General features: G+C 46.9%; 1 long non-coding RNA gene across 6 annotated transcripts in view; it reads left to right on the top strand.

Moving 5' to 3' along the window:
* LOC129475683 (uncharacterized) overlaps positions 1-18,411 on the top strand; it is a 57,447-nt gene that overhangs the window by 29,646 nt on the left and 9,390 nt on the right. The window contains exon 11 of one of the 6 annotated variants that reach the window (XR_010119809.1): positions 9,193-13,026. The exons of the other annotated variants lie outside the window; for them this stretch is intronic. This is a non-coding gene — a long non-coding RNA (uncharacterized lncRNA). Of the gene's footprint in view, positions 1-9,192; positions 13,027-18,411 lie in introns of those variants that run through there. 6 annotated transcript variants of the gene reach the window in all.

The raw sequence follows: 18,411 nt of genomic DNA on the forward strand, positions 1-18,411 counted from the left end.
AAAGAGATGGTTTGGATCTGGTTCCCCACCACATCTTAGGTTGAGTTGGAATGCCCGGTTTGGAGGTGGGGCCTGGTGGGAGGTGACTGCATTATGGGGGTGGTTTCCATTGCATGGTTTACCACTGTTCCCCATGGTGCTGTTGTGGCGGAAGTGAGTTATCATCCGATCTGGTTGTTTAAAGGGTGCAACAACTTCCCTACCCCTGTCCTGCTCCTGCTGTGGCCATGTAAGACGTGCCTGTTTCCCCTTTGCCTTCCGCCACGATTGTAGATTTCCTGAGGCCTCCCCAGCCATGCTTCCTGTACTGCCTGTGGAACCGTGAGCCAATTGAACCTCTTTTTCTTTATAAATTACCCCGTCTCAGGTATTTCTTTATAGCAGTGTAAGGACTGACTAATACACTCTGTAATAGAAAAGATGTTTATTTGGGAGTATAGTAGTGCCATGAAAATAGATGTGCCATATTAAACTATGTGCATATTCAGGGAGGTAAAGGGGAAAAAAGGATTTTAAAGGAAATAATGAAGAGGATTCCATAATTCTTTTGAAATGATTGTCCTTGGCTAAAAAGATCAATAACATGGTGACACCAGTCTGAGTTTGGACAGCCAGTTTTGGGGCAGATGTCCTTGTGGAAGGATTTTTTTTTGCAAGGGTGAGATTTTTGCAGTCTGTTACGATAGTTTTTGTTATCAGGCATATAAGCATAAAAACCATTAATATACACTAGAGATGCATTGAAGAGCTTATAAAATTGTTAAGTTTTTCTTCTAGTTTTTCTTCTTTGGTCAGTGTCTAAAATATGAGTCAGATATTTCCTTGGTTATTTTTGAGATTTATATGGTCCCAGGTTTCTCCTGGATGGGTAGAAATTCCTGCAGCATGTACAAAACTGTCCTTCATGCCATACTTCTTCCTACCATTATACGATGAAAACTAACAAAAGAGAGCTTTATGAAATGTTCTTCCTCTTTCTCTCTGGTACCAGTAGGAAGCACAATTGTTTTCCCATGGTTATTCACAAAGGTTCTATTGCACTAAGTTTTAAACTCTTGTGTGTACACAATCACATTCACATATACCACACATAGACTTGCATACACACAGTTACACACATCCGTACAAATACATACGTGTACATGTATACACAGATATACACACACATACATGCACAAATGTAGACACACATACACAGATACATATTCACATGCACATGTATGCAGACATACACACACAGATATACACATATACCTATGCACATAAACCATACACAGATATACACATATGTAACATACATACACAGGTATACAAACATAGACACAGATATGTGCATACACATATACACACATAACACATGCATGCACACATATCCACAAGCCTGCAGATACACACATGTACACACAGATATGCATATTCATACATACCAGACATACATTCATACTTAAACCTATACACACACATACACAAACACAGAGATATACACATACACACATGCACACAAATACATACACACATACACAGATACACATGTACATACATACCAAACATACATGCATACTTACACCTACATACCTACACAAACACATATACACAAACACATACACAGGGATATGCACATGCACACAAATACCCACATACACACGTACGTACTCGCATCTAGTTATACACACACGCACACACGCACACACACACACACACACACACACGCAACTTTGGCGTAATGGAAATTTGGTGATTGGTCATTGGAGTCAACCATACAACCCCTGTCAGAAACAAAGGACCAAAATCGAAAGGGACATGGATGTCACAAACATCTCAACATCTACGGAACCATGTAACTTGGAGAAACATGCAACCGACTAAGGACAGAAGATTCGAGTGACTGCAACTCTTTTTTGTTTTGAGATGGAGTTTCGCTCTTGTCACCCAGGCTGGAGTGCAATGGCGTGATCTCGGCTCACCGCAATCCCCACCTCCTGGGTTCAAGCGATTCTCCTGCTTCAGCCTTCTGAATAGCTGGGATTACAGGCATGCGCCACTACGCCTGGCTAATTTCGTATTTTTACTAGAGATGGGGTTTCTCCGTGTTGGTCAGGCTGGTCTCGAACTCCCAACCTCAGGTGATCCGCCTGCCTCGGCCTCCCAAAGTGCTGGGATTACATGCGTGAGCCACGGTGCCCATCCTAACTGCAGCTCTTACTTTGGAATGCAGGCAGCTACGGAGCCAGAATTCCTGGAGCCCACAGGCGTGTGGCTAATGCATTTCCCTTCCTTTCCATAGAGTTGGGTTGGTTTTGTTGCACTGGGTGTCTGGTAGCTCCGGAGAGAACAACTATAAATGTGAAAATGCATGCCTTGGTCATTAGTGTTTCTCAACAATTCTCCATCCCACCCCACTTAACAAAGCCTCTGCTAGAACTCTGGGGTCAGTTCCAAGAGAAAAAAACATCCCTGCCTAAAGGAAGCAAATGGAAGAATGCATTCTATGCTGCCATGTGTGTTCTTATCAGGCATTATCTAAGTTTCTCACCAGGAGATGTTGAAAAATATTGCTTGATGTACAAAGGGTAACGTACTGCAGTTGTTTATTGAGAAATGCCGGCCGTCATCTCTTGCTGGTTAGCTGCTCTGAATGCTCTTAGAAGGCACCATTCATGCCGCTGTATTCGGGACTGCTGAATTGTGCCGCGTTCCTTGGTGTTACGCACGTGTCTTGTTGATGAAGTTCTAACCACAGTGCCATTGTGAGGCTGGAAATGTCCTTGGTTGAAGAAGCGGCCCTGGGTCACATGCCCCATGATTCAGGTGCATGTGAACCCCTCTAGTGCTTTACTGCCAGGGTCCAGGAGAGAGGGAAAGAATGTCACTGTCCCAGCATCCTCTAATTTACTTGACAACACAATTGTTCTAGTGTCAGAGTTTTGTTTTGTTTTGTTTTTGAGATGGAGTCTCGCTCTGTCCCTCAGGCTGGAGTGCAGTGGCACGATCTCAGCTCACTGCAAACTCTGTCTTCCAGGTTCAAGTGATTCTCCTGCCTCAACCTCCTGAATAGCTGAGATTACAGGCACCTGCCATCATGCCTGACTAATTTTTATATTTTTGTGGAGACAGGGCTTCACCACGTCAGCCAGGCTGCTCTTGAACCACTGACCTCAGGTGATCCGCCTGCCTCAGCCTCCAAAAGTGCTGGGATTACAGGCGTGAGCCACCATGCCCAGCCAGGTTTTTGTTTTTTTTTTCCTCAGCTCAAGAATGAACTTTTTCTTAGTATCCTGTAGCTAAAATGATGCTTCTCCAGTTTTATTTATTAAAAACCCCTAATGCTGGCCGGGCGCAGTAGCTCATGCCTGTAATCTTAGCACTTTGGGAGGCTGAGGTGGGCGGATCACGAGGTCAGGAGATCGAGACCATCCTGGCCAACATGGCAAAATTCCATCTCTACTAAAAAAAAATACAAAAAAATTAGCCAGGTGTGGTGGCGGGTGCCTGTAGTCCCAGCTACTCAGGAGGCTGAGGTAGAAGAAGCGCTTGAACCTAGGGGGTGGAGGTTGCAGTGAGCTGAGATCGCGCCACTGTACTCCAGCCTGGCAACAGAGTGAGACTGTTTCAGAAAAACAAACAAACAAAAAAAACAACTAATACTAATGATCACATTTTTGGGCTCAAACATCTTAATTATGGAAAGAGGAGATGCCGCAATGGATGCTACACTAAAGAGATGCTCTGGAGAATTTTGCAAGGGAAGAAATTGTCATCTTAGGGAGGGCAAGCTAGGGAAGCTTTTCACACACTGGTCATTCACGGGTATGATTACAAGAAATGCCACACAGACCTCAGGATACCTTGACCCAGATGGGGTCACTCTGATGTCTTCTGAAGTGGGAATTGATCACATTACCACAGCTAGTCACCACTCACTGGGTGACTTCAGGAAAGGAAATTGACGTTGGAAATTGACAAAGGAAATTGACATTGTCACGGTTCCAAAGACCAGAAGTCTGAGATCTAGGCATGAGCAGGGCTGCGCTACCCCGGACCCTTCTTGCTTCTCCCAGCTCCTGGGGGTTCCAGGTGTCCCTGGGCTTGTGGCCACATCACTCCAGTCCCTGCCTCCATCTCCACGTGGCCGCCGCCTCTGTGTCTCCAAATCTCTATCTCCTTTTAAGGACACTAGTAATTGGATTTAGGGCCCACCCTAAATCTGGGATGATCTCATCTCAAGATCCTTCACTTAAGTATGTCTACAAGGAACCTATTTCTAAATAAGATCCTATTTCTACATTTTGAGGGTGAGGACATGCACATCTTTTTTTTTTTTTAGACAGACTCTCACTCTGTCACCCAGGCTGGAGTGCAATGGCACGATTTCAGCTCACTGCAACCTCCATCTCCTGGGTTCAAGCGATTCTCTTGCCTCAGCCTCCCGAGTAGTTGGGATTACAGGCATCCACCACCATACCTGGCTAATTTTTGTATTTTTAGTAGAGACGGGGTTTTGCCATGTTGCTCAGGCTGGTCTCGAACTTCTGACCTCGTGATCTGCCCGCCTCAGCCTCGCAAAGTGGTGGGATTACAGACGTGAGCCACTGTGCCCAGCCGCACGTATCTTTTTATGACTCACAACAATATGCAACTCTGGCATGCAATCATGCTAGTGGTTTACTTAGGCAGACCCTCCAGACCTGCGTGGCAAGGGAGTGGGGGTTCACACCACAGCAAAGGGGAGGAAGGAAAACCCCTGTGCTTCTCCAGCTTTTTCAGATCACAGGAAAGAGCAAACCCAGTAATTCAAGGGCAGCAGTGAAAGACTGCAGGTATAGAGCATGAGAAGCAGTGAGCACAGGGCTGGAGGGGGGCACAGAAGTGGTAACGGAGGTCGGGGGTATGAGGGGATAGCCTGAGGTGGGGCCGACTTTCATGGGAGGGATGGCAGAAGGCGAAGGTGATTGACAGGGAGGATGGGGCACCAGTAACATCAGCTCCAGGAGCTCGGGAAAGCGTAGAAGGGAGCTCCTTCTCCATCCAAGACTGACCCCATGTCTCTCACGCTTTGGTGCAAGGATGCATGGATGCTGAGACTCATAGGTAGGGTGTGTGAGGCATGAAGCGTGTGGGAGGTGGAAAAAGGGAAAAAGGAGGAGAAGGGCTGTGGGGAAATAAGTGAGTAGAATTGCAGAAACAGACCATTGACTTAATTCTCGAAAGGATTCAAAGGCCAGGTGCAGTGGCTTATGTCAGCAAGCCCAGCTACTCAAGAGGCTGAGAGAGGAGGATCACCTGAGACCAGGAGTTTGAGATCAGCCTGGGCAACATGGTGAAACTCCGTCTTTACTAAAAATACAAAAATTGGCTGGGCAGGCTGGTGGGCACCTGTAATCCTAGCTACTTGGGAGGCTGAAGCAGGAAAATTGCTTGAACCAGGAGGCATCGGTTGCAGTGAGCTGAGATCGTGCCATTGCACTCCAGCGTGGGCGACAGAATGAGACTCTGTCTCAAAAACAAAAAAAACAAAACAAAAAAGATATAGGTTGAGCACAGTTGCTCATCCCTGTAATCCTAGCACTTTGGGAGGATAAGGCAGGAGGATTGCTTGAGACTAGGAATTCAAGTCTAGCCTGGGCAACATAGTGAGACCCCATCTCTAAAAAAACACACAAAAATACACATCATGACACCTGTATTCACACTCCTGATACACTGCAGACAAAGGCCATTTTGAAGAGAGGGAGCTTTATTCCTGAGTGTGTGGAGGAAGAAGGATGAATTGAGGAAGTGTGTGCATTACTTGTTGCTGTGGTAACGGGCTGCCAACACTGAAAACAACACGTTTATTTTCTTACATTTCTGTAGGTAAGGAGTCTGAAATGGATTTCACTATTTTAAAATCAAGGTGTTGGGAGGCTTGCAGTCTCTCCAGAATCTCTCGGAGACAATTCATTCCTTGCTTTTTCTAGTTTTGACAAGCCACCTGCCACCCTTGGCTCATTAGCCGTTACCCCATCTTCAAAGCACATCACTCTGACGTCTGCTTCCATCCTCACATCCCTTTTTTCTGCGGTTAAATATCTCCCTTCCTCTCTCTTATAAAAGCCCTGGAACCCCACTGTGATTACATAGATCATTCAAAAAATGTCCCCATCTTAAGAACCTTACCTGAATCCTATCTGCAAATTCCTCTTTGTCCTAAAAGGTCACAAGTTCTCAGAATTAGGATGTGGGCATCTCTGGGGACCAGGATTGTACCTGCCACATAGGGTTTGAACACCTGATGGGATCTGGGAGCCTGATGAGGGAGGGTGTCACCCCTGAGGGGCTGGGTCAAAGTGAACAAAGTAGCTAGAACAGGTGGGCACAGAAAGTTGGTGATTCCCAAGGGCACCAGCTTGGGAGCAGTAAGGGGGGCAGCTGGGGACCTCTCCACCTCTAGGGTCATGGATTTGGAGCCAGGCACTGACAGCCTCCCACCAGGAGAGGGCACCGTCTACATATAAAGAGAAAGGCCAGGCACAGTGGCTCCTGCCTGTAATCCCAGCACTTTGGGAGGCTGAGGTGGGTGGATCACCTGAGGTCAGGAGTTCGAGACCAGCCTGGCCAACATGGTGAAACCCCGTCTCTACCAAAAATACAAAAATTAGCCAGGCGTGCTGGCGGGTGCCTGTAATCCCAGTTACTCGAGAGGCTGAGGCAGAAGAATTGTTTGAACCCAGAAGGCGGAGGTTGCAGTGAGCCAAGATCACGCCACTGCACTCCAGCCCGGGCAGTAAAGCGAGACTCAAGTCTTAAAACAACAACTAGCCGGGTGTGGTGGCACACACCTGTAATCCCAGCTACTTGGGAGGCTGAGGCACGAGAATCACTTAAACTCGGGAGGCGGAAGTTGCAGTGAGCCAAGATCACACCACTGCACTCCAGCCTGGCTGACAGAGCGAGACTCCATCTCAAAAAAGAAAAAAAAAAAGAGAGAAAGACACACGTTGTATATGCAGCAGGACCAGGCCTAAAAGCAACCAACACTAACAGAGAAGTTTTCAAACTTCAGGAAGGTGGACCCAAGCCATATCACTGGCTTCTTTTCAAGGGAAATTTTGATGTTTTTTTTTTTTTCCTTTAACTGAACTCTTCTGGGCAACCCTGTTGACTGTAATGAGCACAGAGTGCGTTTATAGTGGGAAATGAACTTTGCAATGAATTACTCCAAGAAATGATGCCATTAGCAATGGGTACATGAGTGGAAGCAACAGCAGCGTGGGATCAGAGCCAGGATCTGAGAGACACAGAGCTGGGAGGCAGGAGAAAGCTGTCTGGGAGCAAGAGAGGGTGACAGGCACAATGAACATGGCAAGCAAGTCTAGCCCCTGAGGACAGTCAAAGGGCCATTTTCAAGGTTGAGGACTGACTGTGGCCTCACTGTGTCCCCTCCATGCCACGCCATGCCTGAGCTCCTCTTTCCCTCCTCACTGAGCCCCACGGGATCCTCAGTTCCACTGACCACAGGCCCTTTGCACGTACCACACTTGCTGCACAAAACTCCTTTCTGCCTGTACCTTGTGCTGTCTTCATACTTCCATTGTCAGCTCCACTGTCACTTCTCCTTAAAAGTTCACATCTGTGGCCGGGTGCGGTGGCTCACTCCTGTCATCCCAGCACTTTGGGAGGCTGAGGTGGGCGGATCATGAGGTCAGGAGATCGAGACCATCCTGGCTAGCATGGTGAAACCCCGTCTCCGCTACAAATGCAAAAAAATTAGCCAAGTGTGGTGGTATGTGCCTGTGGTCCCAGCTACTCAGGAGGCTGAGGCAGGAGAATCGCTTGAACCCGGGAGGCAGAGGTTGCAGTGAGCGGAGATCGTGCTGCTGCACTCCAGCCTAGGCGACAGAGTGAGACTCTGTCTCAAAAAAATAAAAAAAATAAAAAAATAAAAAAGTTCGCATCTGTGTCCCTGTCTGACCCAAGTTGACCACATTATAAGCATCTAGAAGCCTCACTTTACTGCTGCTCTGACCACAGCACTACTTTTATGTCCTGTGGGCAATTTTGTTTAAATGTCTGCTTTCCTCGTTAGACGCTAAGCAACATGAGAGTGAGTGTCTGGCCATGGTTTGCTCATCTGTGCATCTCCAGGACTGGCTGGGTTCCTGGGTGTGAAGAAGCAGAGGTCCACACACATGGGTGAACCTGTGCTGCTTCTCACCACCACATTGCTTGGCTTCCTTATTTCCTTCCTCTCACCTGGAATGCCTACCCTGCACTTCTCTTCAACGCCAACACCATCATTTAGCACCTCGTTCAGCTCCCAGGCATCCTAGAAGTCTTTCCTGACCCCAGGGATGCATCGTGGCGCACAATTCCTGCAGCTGCCACTATGGTGCAAGATGAGTCTAGAAGAACAGTTTTGCTGTGCGGTCACCCTTACGCGCTGTTGTGATTTTGCCTTTAAGATATTGAAAAAGACACAGAAAACACACACCATCCGATCACTTAGTTGCAGGCACATCGCCCGATGCTAAGAATATGCTGTGTTTTAGATTGACGTCTGTTGGCTCTTCAGCTTCTGCTCCGGGCTTCTTATGTCCCCTCTCAGTCCTGAATCCCACTCCCCCAATCTCGGTAACTTTGGTGGCTTTTGCACCAGCCAAAATCAGATCCTAGGTCTTCAGCAAAACCAAGAGCAAGGAACAAAATTCCCCATGGGAATCCGAGACATCACTCTAATGACTTCACTTGCTGTTGACTTGATTTCCTTCAACTGCTGCCGGGGGTTAGATAAGTTTTCTCTTGCTTCTAGGACAAAGGCTCACAGACTTTGCAGCTTAAAACAATACACATTTCTTTGCTTACAGTTCTGGAGGTAAGAAGTCTGAAATGGGTTTCCCGGGGCTCCCATCAAGGTGTCAGCAGGGCTGGCTTCCTTCTGGAGGCTCTAGGAGAGAAAGGGTTTGCTTCACATTTCCAGCTTCTAGAAGCTGCCCACACACCTTGTTATGTGGCTGCTCCCTCCATCTTCAAAGCCAGCAGTGTAGCATCTTCCAATCTCTCTCTAACTCTGACCCTCTTGCTTCCCTCTTTCAATGATAAAGACCCATGTGATAACATTGGTCCTACCTGGGTAATCCAGTAATGTCTTCTCATCTCAAGCTCAGCTGATCAGCAACCTTCATTCCATCTGCAACCTTCATTTCCCTTGCACAGGTTCTGGGAATCAGGACATGGATGTCTTTGGATCCTGCTATTGCTTCTGCCTACAACTGGTGTTACAAGACTTGGCCCACTTAATCTTGCAAATCCTTTCCGCCCCTCTTAATGAGATCTGTTCTCTATGAATGCTCAGGACCTCAGGAGTAGGGACTCCAAAGGCTGGGGGCAAAGTAGATGTGACGGGCGCCAAGCATAGGCTGTGTGACCAGATTTGGTCATGTGATTACATTGTGAGGTGACCCAGGCATTTTCGTTAGGAAGGAAAATGGTTGTAGGAGGAGGAAATTGAACACAACCCACACGTGGGTGGTTGGAAAATCTGAGAGCTCTCATGGGCATGCTCATCCATTTCACTCACCATGGTACAGGGGAAATTCTTAGACCTGTCAGTGCAACTATTTGAAATAAACATCCAAGAAAGTCAGCAAACTTCAGGTGGGATGAAGTCAGAGATCCACCCTGAAGCACAGTGAAAGCCACAAGACAGAAGTGACTGATCCCATCCCAGGGATCCTAAAGAAGATTATCATCAGACTTCCCATCGGAAACTTTGGAAGTCAGAAGGCAGTAGGCCGATAAATTCAAAATGCTAAAAAACAAAACCAATGAGAACATGCTAACCAAGAAAAAAAAATACTACATGGCTGAAGAAATCATGCAGAAATCTTAGCAACATTTTAAATGATCCAACAAGGTCTGTTGTTTCTGTGCAGATATGGGCAAACATGAGCTTGTATAGCTTATTTTTATGGGTGCAAGGAGCATGCAGTTATCTCCCCTAGCATGTTTTTTGTTTGTTTGTTTGTTTGTGTGCTTTGAGATGTCGCCCAGGCTGGAGTGCAGTGGCACAATCTTGGCTCACTGCAACCTCCGTCTCCCGGGTTCAAGCAGTTCCCTGCCTCAGCCTCCCAAGTAGCTGAGATTACAGGTGCCCGCCACCACGCCCAGCTAGTTTTTGTATTTTTAATAGAGATGGGGTTTCAGCATCTTGGCCAAGGCTGGTCTTGAACTCCTGACCTCGTGATCCACCCACGTCAGCCTCCCAAAGTGCTGGGATTACAGGTGTGAGCCACCGTGTCCAGCCTGTTTTTCTTTTTAACTCATGAATAAGTTCAGAATTTAGTTCCAGATACGTGAGAGCTCCTTGTAGATGTTTTTCATGGTGAGTCAGCTGGCTCACCCGACCTTGTCTGACTTCTTCCTTTATCTTCCCAACAGTTCAGCACCTTGGTGCAGTACAGGGTCCCATTAGCAGGTCTCATTTCCCACCACTGACTGAACATCAGCAGGCTCAATCCACAAGTCAGGGGCTGGGGATGGCTTGTCAAGAATTCCCTTTTTAGGGGCAGGAATGAAATTTATAACAACATCCATGCTGCTTGATGGAACCCTCTCTACATGGCAGGTGCTTTGCAAGCACTTTCAGAAAATCTGCACCAAACTTAGAGTAAGAATGATCGCTGTCATTCTACAAGTCAGAAACTTGAAGATCAGATTGGTGACGTGTTCAGCTAATGCACTGCTAATAAACAGCAGAAGTGAAATTCAAATATCAAGACATTTGTCCTGAAAGTCTCTGCTTGCAACTAGATTATGGCCCTGATATCCTAGGGGTGAATCAGTCTCAGTTTCCCTTCCCGGACCCCCAGCAAGTAGTACATGGGAATTATTCTAGTCCGGTATAGCAGGGAGCAGTGTAAACAGATAAACAAGGTTTTCCGGGGCCCTGGTTTAGGCAAATAAATCTTACAACATTATCTGGCTCTTTCAAGTAGTCTTTCTAGACTGTTTTGCCCAATGGAAAATAGTGTTTGTATCTTTAGAAAATGTAATACGTGTTTTTCCCCTCTCAATATTTTGCAGGGCAGAGATATTACTTTGATCTATTTTCACATTATAATTATTATTTGAGGTCTCAATTAAGACCAGCGTCTTCATCTGTGTGGGGCTCTGAGTTAAGGGCTTTCCGTAGACTCACTGCTGTGCCGTTTCTTCTAACTCCCTTGAGCAGAGGCCAGCAGTAGAGAAACTTGATAAATAACACAAGTGCTACAGTCCCTGAGCCCTCTAAGAAATAAGACACAAAGGAAAGATCCACGAACATTTTCACAGATGTGCCCAATTCCGGTGGCCCCCGGTTTCCCACCCTGCCGTTGATATTCTGCCACCCATAGTCATGATCATTGGCTACAATACAGCAGGCAAGGCTGTGCAGGAATGATGTTACAGGTGGGCTCATGGCTACATGGATGTCTAGAACTGTCTAGGTGTCCATATGCAGGAACTGAGGGAAAGTGAGAAGGAGGGAAGGATGGGTGAATGGATGGATAGATAAATGGATGGAAAGGTGGACGAATGGATAGATGCATGAATGGATGGTGAATTGGTGGGTAAAATGGAGGGATAGATGGGTGTTTGGATGGATATTTGGATGGATGGGTAGATGGGTGGATGGATGGATATAGGTGGGTGGATGGATGAATGAATGGCTGAGTGGATGGGTAGACGGATGGATGGAGAGATGGATAAGTGTTTGATGGATGAATAGACACATACATGGATGGACAGGTGTTTGGGTGGATGCGTAGGTGGAAAGGTGGATGGATAGATAGATTGATGGGTAGATGGATGGGTAGATGGATGGATGGATCAGTGAATAGATGTGTCAATGAATAGGGGGATGTATCATTGGTGGGATGGGTGAGTGGTTTGGTGGATGAGTAGATGGATGAGTGGGTGGATGGATGGATGGATGGATGGTTAGATGAGTGGATGAGTAGATGAGTGGATGGGTGGATGGATGGATGGATGGATGGATGGATGGATGGATGGATAGATGGATAGGTAGATAAGTAGATGATTGAATGGATGGATGGATGCATGAATAAACAGGTTCATGGATGGGTGGATGAGTAGATAGATGGATGGATGGATGTGGGTGGCTGGCTAGATATGTAGATAGATGCAAAGGTGAATTCAAAGAGAAGGATAGATTTGTGAGGATGAAAGTGAGAATTTTTCTCCTTAGGTCATCAGGGGAAAATTAAATCCTTACCCACGGAGACATCTTTCATTTGAGTCAGGTGGAGGCTCTCTTTTTCTCTCTCCTGGTGACCAGGACAAAGAGAAATGCAGGTGTAGAGAGCTCTGATCAGGGAGCCTTGCCTGCCTCTTGTCCTGGGTGACCTTTACCAAATCCTCTCCTGTGTTGGGTCTCCCTAACCTTGATTTTCAAATGGTGGGTTCAGGCCTTTGCCTTTTCTGTGTCTGTGGTTCTCTGTCATCCACCAAATCTCCCAGGGAGCCCCTTCCTGCCTCCCCTCTGTCCCTTTGGCCCCCACTCCAGACCCCAGATTGGGTTCAGGATTCCTCTGTAGAAGTCATTGATGGGAGTCCACACCCTGAAAATGCCTTTAGTCTTCATTCCAGCCTCTCCTCTCTGCCAAGTGAGCTGCCCTTGCCGGCAGCAGTCACTTCCTCACACAGGGATGCTTGTTTCAGCACACTGAGTAGGTGCCGTCTCCTGAGTGGGAATTGGCTTGGCACAGGCGACCGTATGACATTGTTTCAAAAAGTCATTCAAATTCTTTGTCTTGTACATCCTGTCTGGAAGCACGTATATACATTCCCGCCTCCCCACTGGGCACGCTCTTACCCTTGCCCTGCCATTCTGGTGCTAGGAGCTGTCTGTGCTGTCCACTGGGTGGACAGAGATGTCTTCCCCATGAAAAGGGGAATCAGGGTCTTTATCTATCTCTTAGAAGCCAGGCATTGGGCACCAGGGCTCATGAACAGCTGATTTTTGAAGTGGTCCCAGGGGAAGCTGAGTTGGTGACTGATAAGAGGAAGGTCTGGGCTGGGTGTGGGGGCTCACGCCTGTAATCCCAGCACTTTTGGAGGCCGAGGCAGGTAGATCAGTCAGGAGATTGAGACCATCCTGGCCAACATGGTGAAACCCCATCTCTACTAAAAATACAAAAATTAGCTGACCATGGTGGCACACGCCTGTAATCCCAGGTACTCGGGAGGCTGAGGCAGGAGATTCGCTTGAACCTGGGAGGTGGAGGTTGCGGTGAGCCGAGATCATGCCACTGCACTCCAGCCTGGGCGACAGAGTGAGACTCCATCTCAAACAACAACAACCAAAAAAAAAAAAAAAAAAAAAGAAGAAGAAAGGAAGAAGGAAGAAGAAGAAGAAGATCTGAAGAATTGGGATACTGAGGCATCATCTTCCTTGCCCAGTGGATTTGCAGTTTCATACCCTGGATCTCCTGAAGCTTTGGGGTTTCTTTTTCTCATTTTTTTTTCTTTTGAGACGGAGTCTTTTTTCTTTATAAATTATCCAGTCTTAGTTGTTTCTTTATAGCAATGTGAGAACAAACTAATGATGCTGGTCTCCTCAAGGAAACTCCTGCCATACCCCCTCCCTCATCTTTCTCTCTCTCTTTTTGTTTTGAGATGGAGCCTAACTCTCTCGCCCAGGCTGGAGTGCAGTGGTGTGATCTTGGCTCACTGCCACCTCCACCTCCTGGGTTCATGCCATTCTACTGCCTCAGTCTCCCGAGTAGCTGGGATTACAGGCGCTTGCCACCACGCCCGGCTAATTTTTGTATTTTTAGTAGAGATGGGGTTTCACTACGTTGGCCACGCTGGTCTCGAACTCCTGACTTCAAGCTATCTACCTGCCTCAGCCTCCCAAAGTGCTGGGGTGACAGGCGTGAGCCACTGCACCTGGCTGGGGATCCTTTTTCATCTCTGGTGGATGACAAGGTGTATTTTCCTCCTGCTGGTCCAGGGGACAACAGAGGGAGAAAGAGACTCCAGTGTTTGGGGGTCCATGTGTGTGTTCTTTTCCCCACGTAGTGCCCGCTGTGGGAGGTCACATAATGGAGATGGATAATGATGGCACAGACATATCCTGGCTGTTGGCCTCTCCTACTTTACTTCATTTGTGATGGATGCACCACCCATTGAGTTGATTATAATAAGGCTGATAAGGCTGGGTGCGGTGGCTCACATCTAATCCCAGCACTTTGGGAGGCCAAGGCAGGCGGATCACCTGAGGTCTGGAGTTCGAGACCAGCCTGACTAACATGGAGAAACCCCATCTCTACTAAAAATACAAAATTAGCTGGGCGTGGTGGCGCATGCCCGTAATCCCAGCTACTTGGGAGGCTGAGACAGGAGAATCGCTTGAACCAGGGAGGCAGAGGTTGCGGTGAGCTGAGATCGCACCATTGCACTCCAGCCTGGGCAACAAGAGGGAAACTCCATCTCAAAAAATAAATAAATAAAATAAATGAATAAATAAATAAAAGGCTGATAATAAGCAAATTGCTAACTATGGGGTCTGTGACTATGCACTCTTTCTTGTGTTCAGAACAGCTTTTCTGCAGAGTTAACTGTGCAAACCCAGGACAGCAGATTCTGTATGTGCCCTTCAAGTGGTTTAGATTGCAGATTACCCAGACAGAAAAATATGTTTGACTACCTGTCCACAGTTCTGTATTTTCGGTTCTTAATATGGGACTACAAATAAGACAACCTGAGCCTTTGTTTCCCACACCCCTGAATGCACAGAACCAGAGTTCTGAACGATGTTTTTGTTCGTTTGTTTGCTTTTGAGATGCAGTTTCGCTCTTGTCGCCCAGGCTGGGTGCAATGGTGCAATCTTGGCTCATTGCAACCTCCGCCTCCCAGGTTCAAGTGATTCTCCCACCACAGCCTCCCAAGTAGCTGGGATTACAGGCACGTGACACCACACTCGGGTAATTTTTTGTATTTTTAGTAGAGACAGGGTTTCACATGTTGGCCAGGGTGGTCTTGAACTCCTGACCTCAGGTGATCCACCCATGCGGCCTCCCAAAGTTGTTGGGATTATAGCTGTGAGCCACCGTGCCACGCCTGAGCAGCGTTTAAATCCTCAAAGCATCACTAGAATTCTGATCATTGTTTTTACAAAGAAGGAAAGGAATCATTATTGGCAAGGATGTGGAGATACTAGAATTCTCCTACTTTGCTGGTGGGAAGTTAAAGTGGTGTAGCCACTATGGAAGGCAGTTTTATAGCTCTTCAGAAAATTAAACACAGAATTACCAAGTGATATAGCAATCCTACTTCTACCTAATACCTAAAGATACTGAAAACAGATGTGCAAACAGAAATTTGTACACAAATGTATGTGGCAATATCCAAAATGCCAAAAGGTGAAAACAATCCGATGTCCATCTAATACTAAATGGATAAACCCCATGTGTTCCATCCATACAATGGAATATTATTCAGCCATGAAAAGGAATGAAATAGTCACATGCTACAACATGAATGAACCTTGAAGACATTATGCTAAGTGCAGAAAGAGAGACACAAAAGGTCACGTATTGTAGGAGTCACTTTATATAAAATGTCCAGAATAGTTAAAGCCATCAAGACAGAAATTGAATTCGTGGTTGCTTAGGGCTGGGGGGCGGAAATGAAGAGTGATTACCTGATAGATACGAAGTTTCCTTTTGCAGTGATGACAGGTTCTGGAACTAGATAGCGGTGATGGCAGCATAACACTGTGAATGTACTAAATGCGCCTGAATTGTTCACTTAAAAATGGTAAAAACAGGCCAGGCGCGGTGCCTCATGCCTGTAATCCCAGCACTTTGGGAGGCCGAGGCAGGCGGATTATGAGGTCAGGAGTTCGAGACCAGTCTGGCCAACATGGTGAAACACCGCCTCTACTAAAAATACAAAAATTATTATTTTTTTTGTGGCACATGCCTGTATTTTTCTGGTGGCACATGCCTGTATTGCTAGCTACTCAGGAGGCTGAGGCAGAAGAATCGCTTGAACTCGGGAGGCGAAGGTTGCAGTGAGCCGAGATTGCGCCACTGCACTCCAGCCTGGGTGACAGAATGAGACTCCGTTTCGAAAAAAAAAAAAAAAAAAAGTGAAAACAGGCTGGGTGCAGTGGCTCACACCTGTAATCTCAACTCTTTGCAAGGCCAAGGTGGGAGGATTGCTTGACCCTAGGAGTTCAAGACCAGAGTGGGCAACACAGTGAGATCCAGTCTCTACCAAAAAATTTTTAAAAATAAGCTGGGCATGGTGGCATGTGCCTGTAGTCCCGTCTCTGGAGGCTGAGGTGGGAGGATCACTTGAGCCCAGGAAGTCAAGGCTGTAATGAGAGATGTTTCTGTCACTGCACTGCAGCCTGGGTGACAGAGGGAGACCCCCATCTCTAAAACAAAAAATACATATATACACAAATGAAAAGGTTAAATGATGAAGTTAATGTTATGGGTATTTTTCCACAACAACATCCTTCCCTACAGAAATCTCAGTGGAGAAGACAGGAGTGTGGCAGACCAACATGCTTCTGGAGCCCCACAAAGCTGTCCCTTTAATTGGTAGCACGCCTGGTAAAGGCTGTTTGCTTAGTGGATGTTGACCTCTGACCTTGTCCTCCACCTGCTGGCCCAGCGACTCCTGCTATCTTCATTTTGTCCAGTTCACCTGTCAGTCTCCAGAGCCGTAGAACCATCTATAGGTTCTTGCTTCTCCCTTTTCCTGTAGAAGCATCTCCTGGGAATCACCCCTGACCAAAAGCCCCAGGCACCTCTCCAAGACCCCCTCCAGAAGCCTAAACACCCCTTAACATTCATTGCCTTTGGTCCTACCCGAAGTCAACAAGTTCCAAACTCGTCAGAAACCCGGAGAGGTCTCAGCCCCGAATCAATAGCAGCCGTTGTCAGCTCCTCCCAGCTCAAAGTCCCCCAGAGATCAGTTCCCTGGTCTGAGTCAGGAATGAGAGACTGAAAAGCACGGGGATCTGGTGCTTTTTCTTCTTAGGGATCTGGTGCTTTTTCTTCATAAGCTTACTCCCTCTCCCCACCAAAAAACTTACCAACTGAAAGACCACTGATTGGTTGGGTCAACCAACCTCAACCACCAGATGTCTTTGAGATGGGGAGCCAGCCCCCTAAAGCTGAGTCTCTGTGTGTGGCTTCCAAATACCTGGTCCCCTGGGTGCAGACAGAAGAGAGGACGCAGAGGCTGGACATCTCCCAGAAGAGGGGGAGACTGGCTGGGCACCAAATAATCTTGCTTCCGTCTCTGATGTCATAGGAACATGAACAGACTTGGAGATGCTGATTGAAAGTAAATGTCACCTGAAGGAGACACTGGTTCCAGAGCCATTAGTTCCTAACCTCCTACCATACTCTCTGTATGGTGGAAGATGCCAAAACATTCTCAGAGCTTGAGAAAAAAGAGGAATTGAGAGAAGGGATGGGGGTCAAGAGATAGAGAAGGGGAGGGGGAATGTGAGAGAAGGGAGGGACAGAGGAGAAGTGAGGAAGGATAACTTAGAAGCTCAGGTCTAACTTCACCCCACTCCCCTTAGGACCCCCCCACTCTAACTTGTTTCTGAGAGTTCCTGGGGGCCACCGATAAACAATGAGGTTAAATGTAAATGGAAGGGCAGGACTCTGTTGAAGTCTGCAGAAGGTACCCTGTTGGCTGCATAGTCACCAGCTCTCATGACCCAAAGAGGAGAGTGAGCAGGTGACTGGATCATCAGTGAGGGTAAATTTGGAAGACAGAATTGGGGCCAGGTGCAGTGGCTCACAACTGTAACCCCAGGACCTTTGGAGGCCAAGGTAGAAGGAGCACTTGAACCTCAGGAGTTTGAGACCAGCCTGGGCAACATAGCCAGACCTGTCTCTACAAATAATTTTTAAAAATTAATTGAAGGATTTCTAAAGATTACTTGAGTGGTTCATGTCTCCTGGAGTCAGAACCCAGGGAGGATTTTTGCTGAAATACCAAAGCCACAGGGAGCATGAATAGAGATGTTCAGACAGAAATTAAGTTTGAAGAAATAGATTTTGGCAGAGAGGCATGTGGCCACAGACGAGAACTCATCATGCATTCATTCTTTCACTCACTCAACAAAAATTAAATGGACTCCCTCTAATGGCATTTCCCTCTCTTGACAAGAGGGACACATCAGAGAGAGACAGGCTGAAGGAATGTAGAGTTGATACGGGACCTGGGAGCTTTCCAAAGGTACTGTGCTCTCCTGTGCTCTTCTTCGCATCCCAGTCTCTACGATGTTGACTGTGTTCGTGGGTGTCACATCGCTGTTGAGATACCAGAAACAATATGCATGAACCACAGTGACAAATGTCATTCATAATCCTTTTCGGCACAGAATAGCCTACA

Source organism: Symphalangus syndactylus, chromosome Y, assembly GCF_028878055.3.
Source record: "Symphalangus syndactylus isolate Jambi chromosome Y, NHGRI_mSymSyn1-v2.1_pri, whole genome shotgun sequence".
In the NCBI taxonomy this organism is placed as follows: Eukaryota; Metazoa; Chordata; class Mammalia; order Primates; family Hylobatidae; genus Symphalangus; species Symphalangus syndactylus.